At 37.1% G+C, this 20,823-nt stretch overlaps 1 protein-coding gene across 3 annotated transcripts in view; it reads left to right on the forward strand.

Moving 5' to 3' along the window:
• The window catches only part of CLSTN2 (calsyntenin 2), a 279,156-nt gene that overhangs the window by 137,667 nt on the left and 120,666 nt on the right, over positions 1–20,823 (forward strand). Inside the window, exon 1 of one of the 3 annotated variants that reach the window (XM_072343956.1) lies at positions 9,243–9,370. The exons of the other annotated variants lie outside the window; for them this stretch is intronic. The gene's annotated coding sequence lies outside the window, so the exon portion shown is untranslated. Of the gene's footprint in view, positions 1–9,242; positions 9,371–20,823 lie in introns of those variants that run through there. 3 annotated transcript variants of the gene reach the window in all.

The following is a 20,823-nucleotide window of genomic DNA, read 5'->3' on the forward strand; positions in this document are numbered from 1 at the left end:
TCTACTCAGTCCTACTGCTTCTGGCTGCGTGAGATGGATCAAAGCCATTTGTTCTCTTGACCTGGGGTTTCTGACACTGTCCTCACTTCTGTGAGTTCAATCTATATATAAAAAAGAATTGTTCTGAGTGCTTGTGTCTCAGCACTGAATGTAGTCTTCTGCAACAGCAAGGACAAGAGGATTTGCTATCCCCAGATGCCACTGTTTTCTCACCTATAACCTTTCATTATTTACATATGTAGTATGTATGGAGTAGATCCAACCTGTGCAAATGGATTAGTGTTGGTATTGAACCTGAAATAACAACTGTTAGAGATTTGTATTGCCATAGTTGCACAGCTCTCTGTGGTTGTCACTGGCCCCGCCAGCTCTGAGGCAACAAGGCAGGCGCATAAACAATACAGTGCAGAGCTAGGGTTGAGACCCAGATAGAAAGTATAAGCTATAGTGGACTGGGGAGGGAAGAGACGCGCTGTTACAGAAAGTTAAGAACTGTTGATGCAGCAAGCATTGTGTAGACATGTTTTGGCTGTTTCTTCTCAAATGTTAAAAATAAAAATAATAATGATTTGAGTACTTAGACTTGGGTTCTATTATGTGAAGGAAGAAGTAACTGTCCTTTTCTTTGGGGGCAGGAGGGAGGAAGTGAAGAGGAAGGCTAATTTTTCTGTTTTTTTTAACCAAAAGTTTGGGATAACTTAGCTAACCCTGTCATTGAGGGGCTCTCTATCTACACTTGGCCATTATCCTTATCAAGAGATAAAATATCCTGTTATTTACTGTGAATGCACAACTCATGATGATGTAAGGGATTGGTTTCCAGTATTTTTTTTTCCTGGTGTTAAATGCATAGGGAAATGTCACTGGGATGTTGTGAACGATACTTAACCTACTGAAATATGGGAAGACAGCTAGAAGTTGAGGAGTGTGCACAGATTTGGGGGAAAATAGCAGCAGCCCCCTGGTACCTATTTAGGGGGAAATCGAGAGGAGGAAGCTTGGGATCGTTGTGGTGGAAGGAGGAAAGAGAACAGTTTAAAACAGGAAAGGTTCAGACTAGACAGTCAGGTTTTGAAGCACTAACATCTTAAGAGGATTTCAAGACCTAACTGCATAGAACCTTGAGTAACCTTGCATGACCTCATGGTTGCCCCTGCTTTGAGCAGGGCATTGTCCCAGTGACATCCTGAGTCTTTTTCTGCCTGAGTAAGCCTGTAAGCCTGTGGTGTTCTGTGATGTTGGATTTTTTCATCTTTTTTTCTTTTTTTTCCTCAGAAAATGAATTGCTAGACAGGCTGTGGGAAGACATTTGAGCTTGTGCTAGTGCTATATCAAAAACAGTGCTCTTACTGGAAATGGGGAAGATACCTCCATTGTCAGTGACAAGGCCATTTGATAAGGGAAAGGGAACAAGTATCTCTTGTAGCAGTGACCTAGCTGAAGTCAGCTAGTAAAGTTGTGAGTCTTACAGTTTATTCTTAAATGAGTAGGACAACTTCACTGTGTTTTGTAAGTGTTCCTTTAAGTTTCAGATGAATATTTTTATATAAAATAACATATTTTTTTAAAAAAGCTTTACCTTCCTGCATGAGCTGTTCTTTTTTACTCTTAACTAGTATGTGACTGCATTGAGTGCGCCCAAAAATGAAAGCCTAAGAGCTGTGTTATAAATAAAAAATCCTTAATGCCCATTATTTAACTTTTGTGTGACTGCTGAGCCACAAATGCTCTTTATGTACCTTGGACTTCTGTACAATTCTGAAGAAAGTGCAATGAGGACAGTTGACAGTGAAGTGGCTCTTTCAGTTCATTCCTACGGCAAAATGTCTGGAATGTACTGAGTGAAAATATTGGCAGTGGTTCACATCCAGATTGTATGACCTTGCATAGCAGTTGTGTGTTGACTGTAATCACATAATAGTCATGAAAGGCCACATATCCAATGTGAACCTTGATAATGAATATCAGATAAGTTTGGGTTTTTTTGGGTTTTTTTTGGTCAATATCTCAGTGTGGGTTATTTTTAGTGTACCAAAAATAAGTAGACACTAATATTACTTCTCTCCTGCTATTTTAAATATGTCAGTTTGATAAATTCAATTAATACAGTTATATATGCTAAAGTTTTTTTAATTAGGTTCTTTCAGTAGTTGGATACAACTTTAAAAGATATTGCTTATCTTTGATTCATTTTGGGACTTAATTGCTCTGTGGGATTTGATTATCTTGTTAATTGTTCTTACAAACAAACTTTTAGAAGAGAGATTATGAAAGAGATTGGTAGGGATTCAAACTTGTCATGCTGTTGGACATCTGTTTGTTTCAAGTTAATTGAATATATTCATTGACTTTGAATTTTAAATAGGTTGAAGAAAGATTATTGTTACTTGATATAATGGATTTTTATTGCATGTTCTCTCTATTCCTTCTGGAATACTGAAATATCTGGTGTACAGAAATTATATGAAATATTGTAATTAATGAGCATGCTAGTGTTGAACATCAACTTCAAGGTAGTTTTGGATAGGAACTTTATTTGGGACAGCAAAGCCTCTACATTCCAATGGGCATCTAACTGGAGTTGTGGACTGTTCTTTGGATGGGCTCTTCATGTGGTGCTTCACTCCTATGGTATCTCAGTAAGGCATATGTAGACCAAAGGGGAAAATTCTGCAGCTTTGTTGGGTTTTGTGGATGTTTGCTCATTTGTGGGAGTGCAGTGATGGCCTTATTTGTAAAAACTGGTGCTTGGAACTCCCTACTGGGAACAGAACAGCATTGTGAAAGGCAACAGAAATCACACGTGGTGGAAAAGGAGTAGCCCCTTAAGCTTTGTATTTATTTATATAAAAGTACCTCTTTGAATTGAAGTGGACCCATCTGTTGCAGTCTGTTAGCTTTCCAATGCACTTCACAAAATGCATTGGTGGTATTGGTCCGTTCATACAAGGGAGGAGCTGCTATAAAATATGCACACAAAAACAATTTACCTTTGTGAGTGAAGAAGCCAAGGGCTGCTGGACATGGGGATGAACACTCAGTTGATGTGTTGAGAACGGTATAGAAAATTATTCCTTATTCCTTGCTTTACAAGATACATGTTGCAAGATGCTCCTGACTTTAACTGGAAAGAGTGTTATTAATATTGCATGTGAAAGCACAGCAGAAAAACTGTAACTGGAGATCCACATAAGTCTATATGTAATCTGTTTATTCACTGTGGTCTGATATACAGACCTAAGTTATCTTGGTTATTAACTATTTTTTAGATGATAAGCCTAAAGCACACAAGTCATAACTTTTTAATTAAATCATTTACGCTTATTATGAAAAAGTGAGAATTCGAAGATAGGAATTTTATTCCTATGATAAATATGTAAAGATCCAAAAAGACATGAAAGCAGCTTTATAAATGAAAGTCTAACTTTGAATAAAGGAGTAAAAATTGAATTATTCTTGTTCTGTAAAGGAGTGGGAAGTGATTTTAGGTACTGAAATAGGTTGTACTGATCTTCTAATTAATTCTTGAGGTTGATAACTCAGTAGGTAAATTTTATGAAGCAGAAGCTTGAATACACAAAAGGAAATATATGTTGCATGTTTCAAGTAGTTCTGTGAATGCTGTCTTCATAATATTCTGAGTTTATTTTCATCTTGTGTGCAATTTTCAGACTTTATTTTTTGTAGTGATAGAATAAACTACAATCACACAGTATAACATATTGGAAACTATTTTGTTTTGTGATACAGACCAGTGCTTTTCTGCTTTGTCAGGGCACCAAAGCTCCCTTGTTGTGCTGGCTTTTAAGTTTATACTTGAGTAAAAATAGGCTTTTTAGGAGGCTTGTGGTGATCAGAATTGATCAATTTTTTATCAAGCAACTAAAATAAGTAACTTATCACACTTCAGGAAGGTGCATAGAGCATGAAACTAGGGCATAGAAATTAATATTTTAGTATTCTGCACTTAAGGCACTACATGGTTGTGGTTTTTTTGTGGGTTTTTTTTGTGTGTGTGTGTGTGTGTGTTGTTTTTTGTTTTCTTGTTTTGTTTTGTTTTTTTTTTGCTGACAACAATGGAAACAACTTAGAAATGGAGTGGAAGAGAGGAGCTTTTCTCTCTTCTGTTAGTTGTCAACAAAAACTTGAATTGACTGAGGAAAGCCGTGATCTTCCAGCTTATTTATCCACCTCACATCTCACCTGCCAGCCAATTTTCTGACGCGTTCATTTTATCTTGCTCTCATCTATGATTTATTATTCTGATAATTTTCTCTTTGACCTAAGGTATGCATGCATCACCTTCCTTTACAGGAAATAGAACTTGGGAAATCAAATTGTAATTCTTCCTTCTGTCCCAGATTCTGGGCAGTCACTGAAGTCCCCAGTTTTTATTTCCTTTTGTTATTTAGTGACCATCAGCACATGCTGAAGAATCTGTTTGAACAAATGGCTATTATTAATATAATTACTGCTTTTCATGTTCCTGGAATAAATCTATTGACAGTAATATATGAAATAATTCCTGCTTCATATGCTAACATTCATTTGAATTTTCTGCCTTGCATTTTCTTCATCTTAGTCTGCATATGAGATACATGGATGGGTGTATATACGCATACATACACAAACACTTTATGGTGTTTTTTCCCATGATCCTCTCTTCTGCTGCTGCACAGTAATGCAGCAGGCATGGGATCAAATAACAACCTCATCACTAGCGTTAGAATGTCATGGCAATACAAGCAGGACCCTTTAATTTTCTGTAAAGAGACAGATCAGATCTTCAGCTGGCATGTACTACCAAAAAAACCAAAACAACCCAACACCAAAAAAACCAACAAAATAGTATGGTTTATGGGGCTGTCCCAATCTGTTTTTTGTAGTTCATTCTGTCTTCTAATCAGGAAGATAGCTTTGCTTCAAAATCTCCTTTGTTGAAATCATCAGAAAATTGAATTATTGAATGAAATCATGTTTGCTGCATAATTATCTGGAATAATAATGTAACTACTGTGGCTGCATGAAATGCTTATGTCAGAGAGAAGGCTGGGAAATTATCATGGATGTTCTTATTACTGTTTCTGAGTATTTGGATATGTGGACAGCTGCAGAAAACTCAGTTTTTATGGCTGATTTAAATAACGTCTCTGGTTACCAAGGAGAAGTAATTGCTACGCTGGTAGCCAGGGTTGTTTTAGTGTTTTGGAACTCTACTAAGTTAACAATACAAAAATAGACATCATTGCAATCTTTTGGTCTAAGAATTGTAGCACAGAATAGTGCTGCTGGGGAAATGTGACCGTCCAAACTACTACTGAGAATTACAAGCAGCGAAATCTTTATTTTGAGTAAAAATCCCAACAACATCCTCTTCCTCTCCTCTTTTGCTGGAAGAGAACTGCATCATCTGTTTTATAGTCATGGCTGTGTTACTGTAGCAAATAAATGTTAGATCTGCAAATATGGCAAGTGTGAAAGTATTAAGATTATTCATACAGAATTTAATATTAAAGAGCTGTTTGAACCCACTACTCTGGTAATGACAACTCAAGACTGGAACTGAGTTGTCGTTTCTTCTATTGAAGTGCAAGCAGTGGTACCTTGGTGGCTTTTTTTTCCATACTCTTCTGTAAAAATTGTCTTTTCTAATGCATAAACACCTTCCTGCAAATGCAGGTCTGACTTGTTCATGGACTTCATCTTCTTAATTGCTAGCACTCAAACAACTGAAAAATGGAATATAAAATAAAATGACCTTATAAAGCAAAATCTACTGCTGTAGCAAAACAGCTAATCTTTATCACTGATAAGAGCATAGTACCTCTGGTGCAGCTGAGAATGAGCTTAAGTTTTACTAAAAGAGAAATAAACATGTTTTTTGCAAATTTTGTTATTCTCATTTAATGCCATGACTGATTCTTTTTTTGTGCTTACACCAGAAGCATGTCTGGTTTTGGGTTTGCACAAAGTCAAATGGTGTCTGCGTAGCATGGAGATCTTGGATGCTTTTATTTCTACTTGATATCCTTGTTTTGTATTTTGTTGTTAAACCTCACAATAAACCTGCAGAGTTAAGCATCAATCTTAGTGCACTCATCTGTAGGCTAGACTGCAAAAGATAGTGACACAGATCACAAATCTCCTTTGTCCATGGCAGGTATGAGAGAACAGGGATTTTACTTGGGCTCACTGATTTCTGGGGGAAAAAAAAAAAAAAAACACAGTCTCAGAGATATGTACAACCATTTTCAGGAAGGAATCTGTATGTGGTTCTAAGGTGGTGGTAGAACATAGAAAAATGTAGCAACAGCAACATCTACTGATGGATAGATCCTTGTTCCAGCTCTTGAAGACTTAATGGGGTTCTCCGTTCCCTTTTATGATTAAAAGTTTCCAGAATTCATGACTTTATTTTTCCCTCCATTTCCTCCCCCTGTAATCTTAGATGCACGTCGATAGTTTTAAGGTAGTTTCTATTCCTGTCACCACTTTGAAGAACTGATTTCTGTTAGCCATTGTATCATTTTGACTGCACATAAGAGCTGTCGTTTTGTTTGGAATGTTCTTTTAACACCCTTGATTTTCAGAATCAGAAAATATTTCCCCAAGCATTATGAAAATATTAAAAATCAATTTAAGTCTGAGTTATGCAGTTTTCAACCTGACAGTATTTTGGAGTGTGTGTTTTGTTGGTTTTGTTTTGTTTTCCCAGCTTTTTTTTTGTTAGAAGAGAATAATCTTTACTATTATATGTATTTTTAATACCTATTTTCCTGTACAGTAATTCATTCTACTATGATGCCCAGTTTTTATTTTTTATTATTTTCAAATCATATGTTTGTATCCATGGCTAAATTTTGGGACTTCTTAAGCATTAGAATTAAATGAGTTCAATTTAATTGGTTTATAAATATGTATATTCAGTTTTTTTATAAATTTGACATGGCAGTTTTGTTGGTATTATTGGTTCATAATTTTAGCTTTACTATCCGAATATGTTAAGCGTATGCAGGTAGATTTACAAATAAATGCATTTATTCATGTCAAATGATGAATATTTGCAGAGCTAGCTTGACTTTTCAGGATAGTTCTGAACGCTTACATGTTTTAATTAAGTAATCAGTATCACAGAGTATTTGTATATAAGCAAATGAATGAGATATATGAAAATGTAGTAAGCTCTATATATCCAGTTTGTCAGTAGTAAGTGCCTGTCAGTATGAAATACAGTTAGCTGTGCCTCCTTTTAAGATATAATAGCTGTAGTGTTGACTTCAACACACTTGAGGTGTTTTACTAATACAGAAATATTCTGATTCCTTTCTGTTGGCTGTGTGAAAGATCTTTCTTTACATGGAAAAGATTTTTAGGATAAGTTCTAATGTGTGTTCGAATGGTCCCACACTCCAATGAACATACTTGCTATATTTTTTTATGAAATAGGCTGAAGTCCCAAAAAAATAGTTTAAGCATTTTATTGCTAAATAAGATTATCGAGGAAATGTAATGATAACATTTTAGAGAACCTCGTAGGTATGACCAACTCCAGCCATACATAGTGGATTGAGAAGATTTAAATACATTTTAAATATGTTCAAACAAACACTTTGGTTTTGGTGATACTACCTCTCTAGTCCTGAAGAAGCACTAAATGACTTACAGCTTCTGTTGACTTCCAGGAGGAATTTTGTTCCTGAAGGAGAGCATCTTTTAAAAAATGAGGTCCAGGTTCCTGTTTAACTTTGAGAATCTCAGCCTTTGTCTTTACAACAGCTTATTTCTACCAATGGAGTACTGGAAAGGCATCAAACTGAAAAGTTCCCATGTCAAACCATAAGAACAAATCCAAGTTTTACTAATGCTACAAAAAGTTAGCCAGACCATTTGATGTTATATGACCACTACTATATCTTATATTTTTTTTCTCCATATCTTTATCAGTTAAAAGATACATGAGTTTTGTTGCTTAAAACAAACAAATAATGGCAATGTCTACTTTGAGTTATGAGTGCAGGAAAGGGCAGGAATCTTGAGCTAGGTACACAGAATCCTGTTTCACATTATCCATGGTATCTTTGGGGTTTTTTTCCTGCTCAAAACTGAGGAAAAAAATCCAAAACAAGTGAAATGTTTGTGTGGTCTGATCCCTACTATACAGCTGCCACAATCCCGAGTGCATTAATTTAGATGGCTAGAGTCTGGAAAGGCCAAGTTTGGGGCATGTGTTCAGCACGGTGTTATTCCTCTCTAAATGATTTAGAGCAAAGGTTAAAATAAAATCAATATTTTTTCCTGTTAACTTTTCCATTTTAATTGGAAACGTATGTTAGCCTGTATTTGTTAGACCAGGGGAGGGATATAAATCTGATTCAGTGCTGGACTGAAAGAGAGCAATCACTAAAGTACTGGTAACAGCTCAAGATTGATTAATTTCTGTCAAATCTTCTCTGCACTTTCCTCGGCTGATGGTGTCTGTCAGATCATAACCTCTGCCACAGCCACTTTCTGCCTTACCCCTCTCTGAATTTAAATGTGTACCAGAGAATCAAATCTCATAGATATATTGAAGACTTGCTACATGAAGGAGGTGGGGGGGGGTCTCATGATACCATGTTACTGTAGTGCTGAAGTATTCCAACTAAGAATTGGAGCATTCTTATATCACCTAGAACACCTGGAAATGATGACCATTGACAAAGAGTTGCATAACTTCTAATGTTACATAGCAAAGTGTTCAGACACAAGGTTAAGCTCCAACAGTTCACTGTATTTTATTCAAGTTCTATCTGAGATCTCTTGTATTTGAAAGTGCATGTTGGTGAGTTAGTAACTGATATACCTGCATATTTTTTTGTGCCGCGTTTAAGAAAATGTTTTGCTGACTTTTAACACTGAGGTTTTTTTTTGCTTTGTTTTGTTTTTCAGGCACAATAAGACACTGAACCATTTTAGTAGGAAATGTTTTCATCTCTCACAGAACTCTGAGCACTGATTTCTCTGATGTAGTAAATAACGTTTTTGAAGGGTTGCTAACATTGTCTTATTAACTATTCTGTATATTAATAAAGGCAGTTACAAAGGAGAAAAAGGAAAAGATATTATCTGGTCTGGAAGGGAAACTGTTGATCACAGCCTGAAGCTCTGATTAACCATCTGAGGCAAGTGACGAGTCAGCTGTGAGAGCACAGGTGAAGGTAATTCAGCTGTGCTCCTGGAAGGGTTGGAGCTTGACTCCATCTCTCCTAGATCTCATTTAAGGGCTGACCTCTAAGGTAGCATCTCTTTCTGGAGACTGCTCCTTCGTGGAGTTTTTGTGGCTGTCCTCAACATTGGCAAGCATCCATCTCAACTGAAAGCCTCAGCACTGGTGAGTCTTTTCTTAGATACCCTCTGGCTGTTTACTCTGTAATTACTCTTTTTTTCTGCAGCTTTACTTGTTCCCTGAAGGACACTATATGTATTTTAGAGGTCTTTATTTCACTTGTATTCAAGGTAAATTCATTTAGGTCCTGTGTACGATGGAGGCAAAGGCAGGCATTGACCCAGCTTTCTTTAAAATGTAATTTAATATAGAGCTCTGTGGTGAGAGGTAAACATTATAGCTGTATAAAAACCTGCGAATGTTCTAAGGAATTTGTTGTGGAAGTGTGGCAGAATGCATCAGGTCCCAAACAATACCAACTAACCAAATGAATCTCAGGCTGCGTGTAAAAGAGTGAGCACATCCAAGTGACAATGATCACATAGCAAGAAATAACCCTGCTTGGCCAGGCAGCCCCCAGTCTTGCTTAGAAATACCCAATTATACACCAGTTTCAGCTGTGTTAAGTGTTTTGCTTTGATGACAAAATGCATCGCAGCTGTGGTCACCTCACCACCTCACCCAGCAAATTTAACTGAGTGATAAGTTTATGAATCTGCTTAAAAGTTGTTTTTTCTTTTCTTTTTTTTTTTTTTTTTTCTTTCCAAAAAGCCTGATGAAAGTTATCAGTGTTTCTATATATGTTGCAGTTCTGAAAAAAAGCCAACAAAAATACCCCCAAAAACAGTTTGTGTTCATGGTGGAAGCAGTTTAGAGATACGTGACGCTTTACAAAGTAAAGCAATGACATGTTAGGTGCAGGCGTTTGAGGAGTACAAAATGAATGTAGTCCTTTCTGGTAGCAGTTAGGTACTTATGGCAAACTTATGGCAAGACTCTTTCTTGGCTGCGAATATTCATGAATTATATTGCCCAATGTTTAGCGAAATAGGTTGAAATTCATGGCCCTGTTTCCAGAGGACTTAATGCTGAGGAGTCATGTTTCCTCAGTTCCAATTTATTCGCCTAGCTTATGGCACCGTTACTTCATTCTGATGGTAATGAACCATTCATAGAAGCTTTAATTTAAGATCCCATCCGTGCCCGGTGAGTTCTCTGCAGCTGGTGCACCCCAGCGTGCCGCACCATGGGGGATCTGGTGGGTTTGCTGTTAAGCATTTGCAAATGAAACAAACAGGTCATTTATGCTAAATGGACTTTTCTTAGTATTTCATCCTACCTGCTACCTCATCCTATCTGCTACCTGGGATATGACTGCTTCTAAGTTTGCTGGTGTTTGTATTTATTGGGGGGTGAAACAAACTAAACCGGTTTGTTCTGGAGAAACTTCTAGAACCAGTAGTATTGAATGCAAATGAGTGTCAGGTGGGTGTTTGCAGTTAGCCCTAACAAGTCCAGCTGTGCTTGCTGGGGGGTCTCATTGTCCTCGTGGTGCTTAACTGCTCTCATTTGCGAACCTGGTTTTCAGCGTGCCTCATTCAGATCTGGTGAGTCCTTTTCTCTTTTTTAGTTTTCTTCCTCATAAGATATGAATGTGTGTAGGAGGAGAGTTGGGAGAGCAGAGAGAGAGTGGGGAGCAGAGCCTCAGAGCTCTGGGTGCAAGGCACGTGCTGCCTCACAGCACTTGAGAGATGGGGCCTCACTAGTTCCATTTTCTTAGCTCTTGGCTTTGTGTGTGCTGCTCTGGCTCTTTTGCCCGACTGTGCTGGGATGAAAGGCAGAAGGGCTGCATGTGCGTGTCTGCAGGGAGCCATTAACTGAAGAGGTGGTCCTCAGCATTTCCACTAATGTGCTGTGTTTCTAGATTGTTTCTGCATTGAAATGCAGTAGGAAAATAGACCTACTACCTTATCTCGGTAACGTTAAGAAAGTGTGAGGAAAACTACCGTTGCTTTCAGGGAGCTTTAAATAAACGTAATTATTACATTGCCATTTTAAGGACAAAAGAACACCGTTCTCATTAAAAGATGAGAAGCTAATGAGTAGTTATGCACTCTATGCAGAGTCAAATGGTGGGAGTGTGGAAGTTTTTGAGGGTTTTTTTCCTTTCTGGTTGACTTTTCTCGGTAATTTAGTGTATGTTATGTTGGTGAGTTTTTATGTCTGTTTATTTAAATCTTGTTAAGGTTGGTGAAACAGAAGGGAAACAAACACAGCTGTAACAGTAACGTTTCATTGGCTATAAGAGAGCTTGATCTTTAATACCTCATCGTTGTTTTTTGTTGTGTTTTTGGTGTTTGTTTTTTTTTACTTTTGCTTCAGTTTCCTAAAGCTGTTATTGAAGTGGATGAAGGGCTCCATCTAAACCTTTGAATTGCTTCAAGTGAAAATATGTCATAACTTTTCACTTTCTGTAAGCTTTTGTTCATCTTGCTAGCATGTAGGTTATGGATGAACATGTTTTAAGGAGAACTGTGTGGTGGATTGTAAATGCTTTCATCTTTAATTGGAGTAGGGAGACCTATTTAAAATGGTCATAAAATTTCTAAGGTAATTTGCAGCCAATTTATTACATTGATTTAGGCAACGATGGAAGCATAGATTTATTCTTGTAAGGTGCAAAGTGACTTAAGTCTCCACACTGAGATGCCAAACAAGCCTGTTGTTAATGCAGGCATATTTGGCTGTTGCAGCTACCCACACAGTCTCTTTGCAGTTTCGTATGGCCTAAATTTTGGTTCCTTTTTAATGCAAATAATGTGAAACAATGTGAGTGTTGAAATAATTACCTTCCAGTAAAGAAGATACTCTGGAGTGATAATTCTTGTGCTTATAGTGGATGTACGCTTTAGTTTCATGTGGTTACTGCAGTTGTTTAGCTGTAAAGAATTTGATCTATAGGACTTTGGTTTATATTTTCCTTCCCCAGTCACCAAATGAATTGAAACCTGGCAGATGTGTGTATATAAGACAATAAAGTTTTTGTACTTTTTGATCAATGCAACCCAAGTTCAAATATGTTTCACAGTGTGAACACCTTAATGTTTTTTCTCAGTACTTCTAACCTGCTCTGATAAGTAAACACCAGCCTTTCTTGTATATTAAAAAAGGAAGTGAGTAGACAAAAGTGTCTTTAGTGCCAGAGACTGCAGTGTAAGACTTCTCCCCATCACAAACTGTGCCATTTGTTGCTGTATTTGGCCATATTATGCTCCCAAACTTACAGTTCTCTGTTCTTCAGTTATGTGACTACATCTGATGTTTTGTTTCTGCATTTCTTATCAGTGTACTTCAGTAATGGGAGTTCTCTCTGACAGGGAGAGCCAGTTATTACTGCTCTGCACTTGGACATTCCTTTTGACTGTTTCATTATTATTTTACCTGAAACTTGATGACCTGCTGTTTGTGTTCCGAGCTGTGCAAAGTAAGTGTCTCCAAAAGGCATGCTCTGGAAAACCTGACAGTGCTTGTAGTTTTGTTTGAATTTTGTAGTCTGTGCTGTTCAACAGAACAATTTGCATAGAAAATTTATTGTTACCTGTACAGTGTTTTCATTTAGAGTCAACAGTGCTGCAGTGGCTCATGGACTTCTCAAGTGGAGGTGTGGCTGAAGTCAGAGCCAGCCTTCTTGATGAGGAGTGAGACTATTTGTTCTGAGTAAAGGGAGAGAGCAGTGTGTCATTAACATTGGCAAATTAGATGTGTTGTTGCTCTACTTCAGAGAAAGGGATAGTCAGTGCTTCTGAGAGGTGCTTTGTCCCCAAATGTTTACACATCCCCTGTTTTAGAAAGAAGAACCTGACATGTAGGGGTTAAGCCAGCTCCCTTAATTAATGCTTCGATTTGCCAGTGACATAAGTTGTCACTGGTTAAAATCAATGAAGTGTGCTACAGAAACTTCTGTTGGTGTGAGTGAACCTGGCAGAAATCACCCTGGCATCAATTTGTTAATAGCTGGAAAAATCCCATCTGTGAAGGAGTTCATGAGACGTGCTGGAGGAAGACTCAGAGAGCACAGACATGAGAAGCAGCTTGCCTTTGTGCCCAGCCAATGTAACAATAAGTTTGGTGAAGGAAAACAGGGAAATATTTGCACTTCCTCAGTTAGCAATTAGAAAGATTTATCAAGCTTTACCAGTACATGGAATGCATATTAAAGATGAGAACCAGAGGCTTCCTCTAGAAAGCCTTAGTATATGGAAGCAGAATGGCATCAGGCTCATTAAATGAATAATAACCAAAAGAAGAGAGATGCTTTCCTTGGGCTAGCAGACAACAGCATTACTTTGTAGCTAGTTAGCCTGGGTGTCAGAGGGGACAGAATGTTTGAAATGGGAAAGAATGGGGGGAGCTATTCAGAAAAAGCAAAAAAAATAAAGTAGGTTGTCTGTATTGAAAAAATGATTGAATTAACTTTAAGGTAGAACTGGATAGATGGAGTTTGAAAAAAAAAAAAAAAAAAGACATTTTATCTTAATATACGATTTGGGGTGGAGGAGAGGAAAAAGTGGAAACTTAATGAAGAGGGAGAGGTAAGAATAAAAGCATCAAAATGCAGAGATGTCAGGTTTTTGTTTTGTTCTCTTACGTGCTTACTGGCAATTGGTACTTCTATTATATACAGTAAAGTGTAGTCATGATTCTATTCTGAAGTTGTAGAGGATTTGAGTACAACAGGTTTCACAATAAATGCTGGTTCATTGTGTTAATCCTGGCACTACTTTAAGAAAATATTCACCTTGAAAAATAGGAAGGTTAATACGGAGTGGAGAGCTAGATCTAGTTCTGTTCCTCATAAGAGAGTTTTATGGAGTCCTAATGGAATACATAACCGAATGATTTACGTGATTAACTTTAATTATTTTATTTGCAGCCTACTCCTTTCAGTATAATTTTCTGCTGCAGTGGTAATATCAAGAGACAATGTAAGAGCTATTATTTATCTAGATTTTTTTCTTATTGATTTTAATTCTTTATTATTCATCTCAGTCACTAAATAATGGATGCGAAAATGAAGGTACTTCAGCAGTACTTCAGAATATACTTCCTTAGAAATGAAATAAATGTAAATAGCCAAATTGTCTATCTTAGGCTAACATTCTTAAGTAATTTCCAATGAATGGATTAATTTTGTGGTTGTGAGAGTGGTTACAAATGTAAAATACGTTTAAAAAAAAAAAGGCATTTAACAAGAATCCCAGGAATATAATGATTTGTCTATTGTATTTTTTAATTAATTGCAAAAACAGTCCCTTAATAGTAAAAGCAGGTTCCCCAGAGGCTCTTTGTCTTTATGATTTTAGTTATTCAAACCTTATTACTATCTGAATAGAATTACAAACATTGTTTACTCTCCTTGAGATACAGTACAGAATTTGCAGTGTAATTCATTGTAGTGCTATACAGTGTTTTGAAATTAGGAGCAACATTTACAAAATGTCTTTAGAATAATGTGCATCTTTGATTTACTAATCAAACGTAGGTTTTACATATCTTGATAGTGCTGTAAACTGGGTGCTTGCTGGTTACCACTTTTACAGAGGGGAATGTTGTTATGCATGCCTGCATTGTGGTTTTTGCTCAATCTTAGGGTAAGAGGTAAATGCTACGGCGGGTCGAGAAGCACCTATTTCAATCCTAGTGCTTTTACATAAACCTCTGTGTTTGTGTGTCCTCTGTACATGTTTAAAGTATCTGAAATATGTCTTGGATAGATAAATTCTGCTTTGAAGTCCTGGGCCTGAATTTCACAAGGAAATCTATAAATTTACTGGTAATGTTTTCACTCCCTTTCTGGATATAACCAAATCTGAGCATACTAGCGGTGGTATATACTAAGTTGGGGATTTCTCTCCCAGTTTCAGAAGTTTTTGTATCTGCATGTTTTATGAAACTGCAGTACATTCTGATCACTTTGTTACTTTTTGCTGTCAAACGCATAGATCAGTCTCTCATGCATGCAATTAAAATTTAGACTCTCACCTGAATTTTCTAAGAAGGTAGATGGTAGAGCAGTTAAACTTGGTTTGCCCATGTTATTGGAATTTTGGAGACTAGTTTTAACTCGGAGTTAAAGAAATAATTGCTTCTGTCCTGAACGTGGGACTTGGAGTGATGCTGACACTGTCCTTAGTGGTTTCTTAGAAATTGTCTCTGTGTAGTCTAAGTGGTTGAAGATGATTTGGAAGATTGCAAAGGTTAAATCAGCCTATTCTCCCAAATTTGTATTGCTTTTGCTTGTATCTTGGTTATATGGCTTTAAATTCTAAAGTTTTCTTAGAGATCGGAGTTAGAACTGAAGGTTAAGATGTGTGTAAGCTGTTCCTTGAGATGTACTTTACTACATGAAGTTGGTGCTGTGGGTGAACATTAGTTGTGGCTGCACGTTGTCTGATATAAATCCAGAACAATTTTGCCAAAGTGACTAGTAAAGAATATGCCATTAATATATGGGATAAATAAGAGAGGAGCAGTGGCTTCTGTAGTACAAGACAACTAAATTTTGTACATCCTTCTGAATGGAGAGACACCTGCAAACTTATCAGGAAAAAAGCATTTATAGCATTTTTTTCTGTATATCTCATCAGTATAGTAGTCTTATTTGTGCATTGGGTATTGGTAAACAATGTTACAAATGAATACTAGGACTGGAAGCATTGACTTTATGAAAAACCCAATGAGGCTTTTCAGTGAGGGGAAAAAATCATTAATTGGACTGTTGTTAAAAGCTTGTACAGGTATGTCTGTGCAGAAGAGTACTTTTTAAACTGTCACTATCTTTAATGATTTTCTAGTGGCTGTGTATTTCAGGCCACAGAGCAAAATATATGGCCCCTTCCATCCAGTTTTCTTGCCATGTACTACATGGAAAATCAATTGGGTGTTGGCATTTTATGGTCCAGTATGTCTCATTACTTTTAGGATTATTTACCCACCATGTTTGTCAATGTCAGAACTTTGGAGTGTTCTTACTTCTGACAAGTGCTGTGGTTTGCCACTGGCAGGCAGCTAAGGACTGCACAGCAGCTCTCCATCTTCTCTCAGCAGATGGGCTGTTGGAGTGAGGGGTGGAAAAAGTGAGATGGAGGCAAAAATAATAAATAAAAAATAAAAGGAAATAAAATATAAAAAAAGGAAATAAAAAATAAAAGGAAAAGGCTGCATGGAAGCAAAAGGAGTAAAAAACACTTTCTCCTCATCAGCAAATAATATTCAGCCACCTCAATATGTATATCTCTTGCTCAGGAAGACAAATCTTTTCATAGTAAGAACTCCCCCCACACACACTTCGTTGCCCTTTGCTGAGCTTTTACTGCTGGGCATGACATGCACGAATGAGATATGCAGTACTTCTGTGCCCAGTTCAGCTCAACTTCCTGGGTCCTGTGTACCCTTTCCAACTCTTGCCTACCCCTAGCATACTGGCCTGTGTGATGAGCAGGAGAGACAGCCATTGTGCTTTGCCAGCACTACTCAGCCATAGCCAAAGCACCAGTCTGCTTTCAACACCATACCAGCTTCATGTGCAAACCACAGCGCTGCATGAGCTGCTGGGGGCAGCATTAAATCCATCCCAACCAGACCCAGATGCAAGGCTATAGTTATTTTTTCCTGAATGTTACTTAAACCTTAATTACAATATCACTGGGATGCAGTTCTGTCATGAAATGCAATAATGTACTTTTCTACTGAGAAAGTTCCAGCCACAAAGCAGGATCGAAGAAAAAGCCTTTAAGAGAGTTTGAGGTCTTTTTGCCCTGTAGTTGTTTCATCTGTGTTTAAGAGAGAAGACCGATGCTTATTCACATTTGCGTTATACCAGCAATTGAAAAGATTTCAATATGCTTTGAAGATCAAAACATTTGGAGGTGAAATGTTTTTCTTCATCTTACGTTGTCAGTATTTGATTTTTTTTTTATATTCCCAAATAAATGGAGCTTGTTATGGCTTCATTTTAGTAGTGTCTTGGTTCTGATCCTTATTTTTATTTACTGTTTTCAAGTTCTTCATGAATGAGTCAATTTCTGTCTTACATGATGAGAAAGAAAAACAGCAGTGAACGCTTCAATTAATTCCTGCTCTGCAATATATTGCTGTCCCATTATTGGGCAGTGAAAAACCTTCATTTTAATTATTTCTGGTATTATTTGATAATAAACCCAGTAGCAGAATTTTCACACCTTCTGAAATTAGAGATATGTATCTTACAATATCAGATGAAGTAAGGATTTTTTCCTTCCTTTTTATTGCTTTGAGCCTGAACCTGGAGAAACTCTCAATAAACGGAAAGTGAAGTTTACTCTGTTTTTCTCAGAATCTGAAAGTCACAATTAAAAAAGAAAGGCTAATGGCTTTTTATTTTCTTCAGATGAAATGGGTAATGCTGTTATACGCACTTTCAACATTCTTCTGCTTAGTTGCATTTTATATCAGAGGAAAGCATTCAGCTGAATGCTTGCTGCTACAAAAACTTGCTCGTATTGCTACAAATGGGAGCGCTATCATCAGTTCATAGAATGGCTTTCTGAGCTGAGATAATGTGCTAGCACTAAAATATCTTGTTTTCTTACGTTCGTGAACTTATGGTGAGAACAATTATCAGCCTTTGAAAACTAATTTACCAAACACATTAAAAAACAAAACAAGCAATGAAGCACGAACAGTTTTTTCCTCTTGTACTTAACCCTGGATAAGGACAGAAAGCTTTGAGATTTGTAAGTGTTCCTTTCTAAGGTAACGTATTCTCTAAAAGTCTGCCATCTGAGTGGCTTCTAGGATTCATCCCAGCATACTGGGTGCACAGCTTGGAAGACGAAGTTTTGCATTTTAGCATGTCTTGTTTTTTAAAGCAGTGCAGAAAAAGTAACAATTTCATTGTGATCTTGGAGACTTACCCTGTACTGTTTAGAAGTTAAAATGTTATTTTCAAGGAAGGATGTCTGTGAGCCGAGGATGTGATTTCTCTGGAAGGTAGATCGGGACATTGGTAATATGCTTTGGATGATTTAAGAGAGGATGTCAGAAAAGAATGTGCAATGAGACAGTGCCCTCCCATTGCTAGACGAATGCCTTAGCATGCTCTTGGCATTCATAGGAAATAAATGTTGAGGTAAAGTTTAAACGTTTATTTTCCATAATGGGGGCAATTCCCCTTGCAAAAGCATTGTATTCCAGTGACTCTGTTTCCACCATGCTAAACAGTTCAAGATAGAAGGTTCTGTCATTTGATTTCCTGGATATTGATGTTGTAGAATAACAGAAGTTGATCTTCCTGTGTGACTCCTGTGCTAAAGATGTGTATTTAAAATAAGAAAAACATTGTTTTCTAATTGTCTTAAATAACAGACTAGCCTTTTACTTTCTGCCATTCAAAATTACTTTATCCATCATAATACAGAAAATTTATTTTGTATATATCTATTACACCGGTGGAAGTTTACTTAGAAGCATCAGAGTTCTGCCATTTAATGTCTGACAGAAATGTTTAATATGGTGGTAGCATGTAATAGAGAAATCTTGTCACTTAATACAGTAGTGGTTTTCAGTATTTCACTCTGAACACCAACAAAGCTGGGATTGCGTGTCAGGCTGTGTGAGGTCTGAAACTGATTTCAGAGCTGGACATGCTGTGTTTTTCTGTATCTATGTAAATGATCTCCCAGTAAAGCAGTGGCCTGTGTGCTTGTGTCATTGATGTCTGTAGGTGACAGAAGGTAACTCGGTGTGATTTCCATCCCAAGGAAAATTGTATGACATTTTGGAATAACAGTTGTGAGCAACTGAAGTACAAGAGGTCACTGGGAACAGTCAGGAAGGATTTATAAGTGTCATCTTGCCAACCTGACTAACTTCTTCGTTAACTCAGCTTGTTGACAAGGGGAGAGCCATGGCTGTTGTTTACATTGTCTTTATCAAGAGTCAGTGCTATTTCTTAAAATACTCATGTCCAATTTAGTGGTTTGCAGTCTGGGTGGATGAACCAGCCTCATAGTGGATATAGCCAGACTTAGAGTGCAGTGGCCTGTGCTGTCTTGATAAATTACCTGCACTGTCTTGATAAATTACCATGGGCTCAGTTATGGTCTTATCAGTTATTTACTGACCTGTCAAACTTGAATTGATGTTGAACAGTTTAGGTCAATGCTCTTGACTGCAACATTGGTTCTAGGCTCTGGGTGATGTTGTGAGGGATGGATTTGTCTGGTTAAGTTTGATATCAGCTCAACAAAAGGCAAATAAAGATAAAAGTAAGGGGAATATGTAGAGGAAATAAAAGACAGAGGAGGGAAGCAAAGCAGGTATTCTTGAAGTCTTTCTGACTTCAAATTAAGTTTAATATGTCATTTGCTCACACAAACTGATCCAGGCAATAAAAACTTAGTGGGAGATGCTGTTATATGGTTTAATGTAGTACTATGGTGTATTTTAATTTTGTTAGGACAATTATGATGCATTCAGGAGGACTCTGAGAGTGGCAGCTGGGCTGATGAGGCTTTGTAAAGGATTCTAGGACAAAGTAATTGGTAAAACTCTATAAACCATTTCTGTGTATTGTGGTTCAGTACTAGACCTAAATCACAGTTGTAATTTTAAGATTCCATGCTTTTCTTGTTTAACATTGTTTCTATGGTGCTGTCTGTGAAGTGCCTTCCCGTCTTTCAGCTGATACAATAACTGAAATTGAATAGTTATGGATATCTTATCTGATAGCTGCTGTTACAAACATTCCCTAATAAAAGGTACCAGAGAGTAACTGATGACCAAATTGTTTGAAAGCCAAATATTTTTTTGTTTTGGCTTTCTAAGTGTGTAACTGTCAGAGTGACGATATGGGATGAGAGCTGATGCCAAGATGTCATTAATCTGAGCTATTTTCATTTTGTCTTAGATTCCTGTATCATTCAAGAACTGGCATTACTGAAGTAGTGGACATATTCACTAATATGTGATAAACCACGAGTGTCCAACTTTTTGTCTTGCCTTGGCCACGCTGAGTGAAGAGAAATTCTCTTGGGCCACCTCTAAAGCATGCAGTTTCCTCAAAAAGTGATTCCTCTATTTATGTGAAAACAATAGCTACAGGGAGCACAATAATGCTGTTTTATGAAGCACTTTCTCGGCTTCAAAATGCTGTCTGTCAGCATAGACAGTACTATATGCTTTGCATTTTTGCCAGTGATGAACAAGAGCCTGCATGCAACATTTATTAAGATCTGCACCAGTGGATGTGACCTGCTGTTGCCAACACTAAAACACACCACCCACTGCCTCACTGCACTCACATCCACTGTTTACTCCTCATAAACGTTCAGGAAGCATCAATGAATGTCAATGGGTGACTAATGTGGTGCAAAAGAACAAGAAAAAAGTCTGTTGCTAGATAGTTTAAGCTATATCCTTAAACAAAATGAACACTTTCTGTCATCTCTGTAATGTTTAATGGACTACATCTGTACAAAGAAAGAAAAATTAGTTCCATATTACCTTTTTGTTTCCATTTGTGTTTCTTAAGACCTAATTTATCTCTACTTTTGTTCTTTCTCTAAGGAACATTGTCA

The sequence above is a fragment of the Excalfactoria chinensis genome, chromosome 9, assembly GCF_039878825.1.
Source record: "Excalfactoria chinensis isolate bCotChi1 chromosome 9, bCotChi1.hap2, whole genome shotgun sequence".
NCBI lineage: Eukaryota > Metazoa > Chordata > Aves > Galliformes > Phasianidae > Excalfactoria > Excalfactoria chinensis.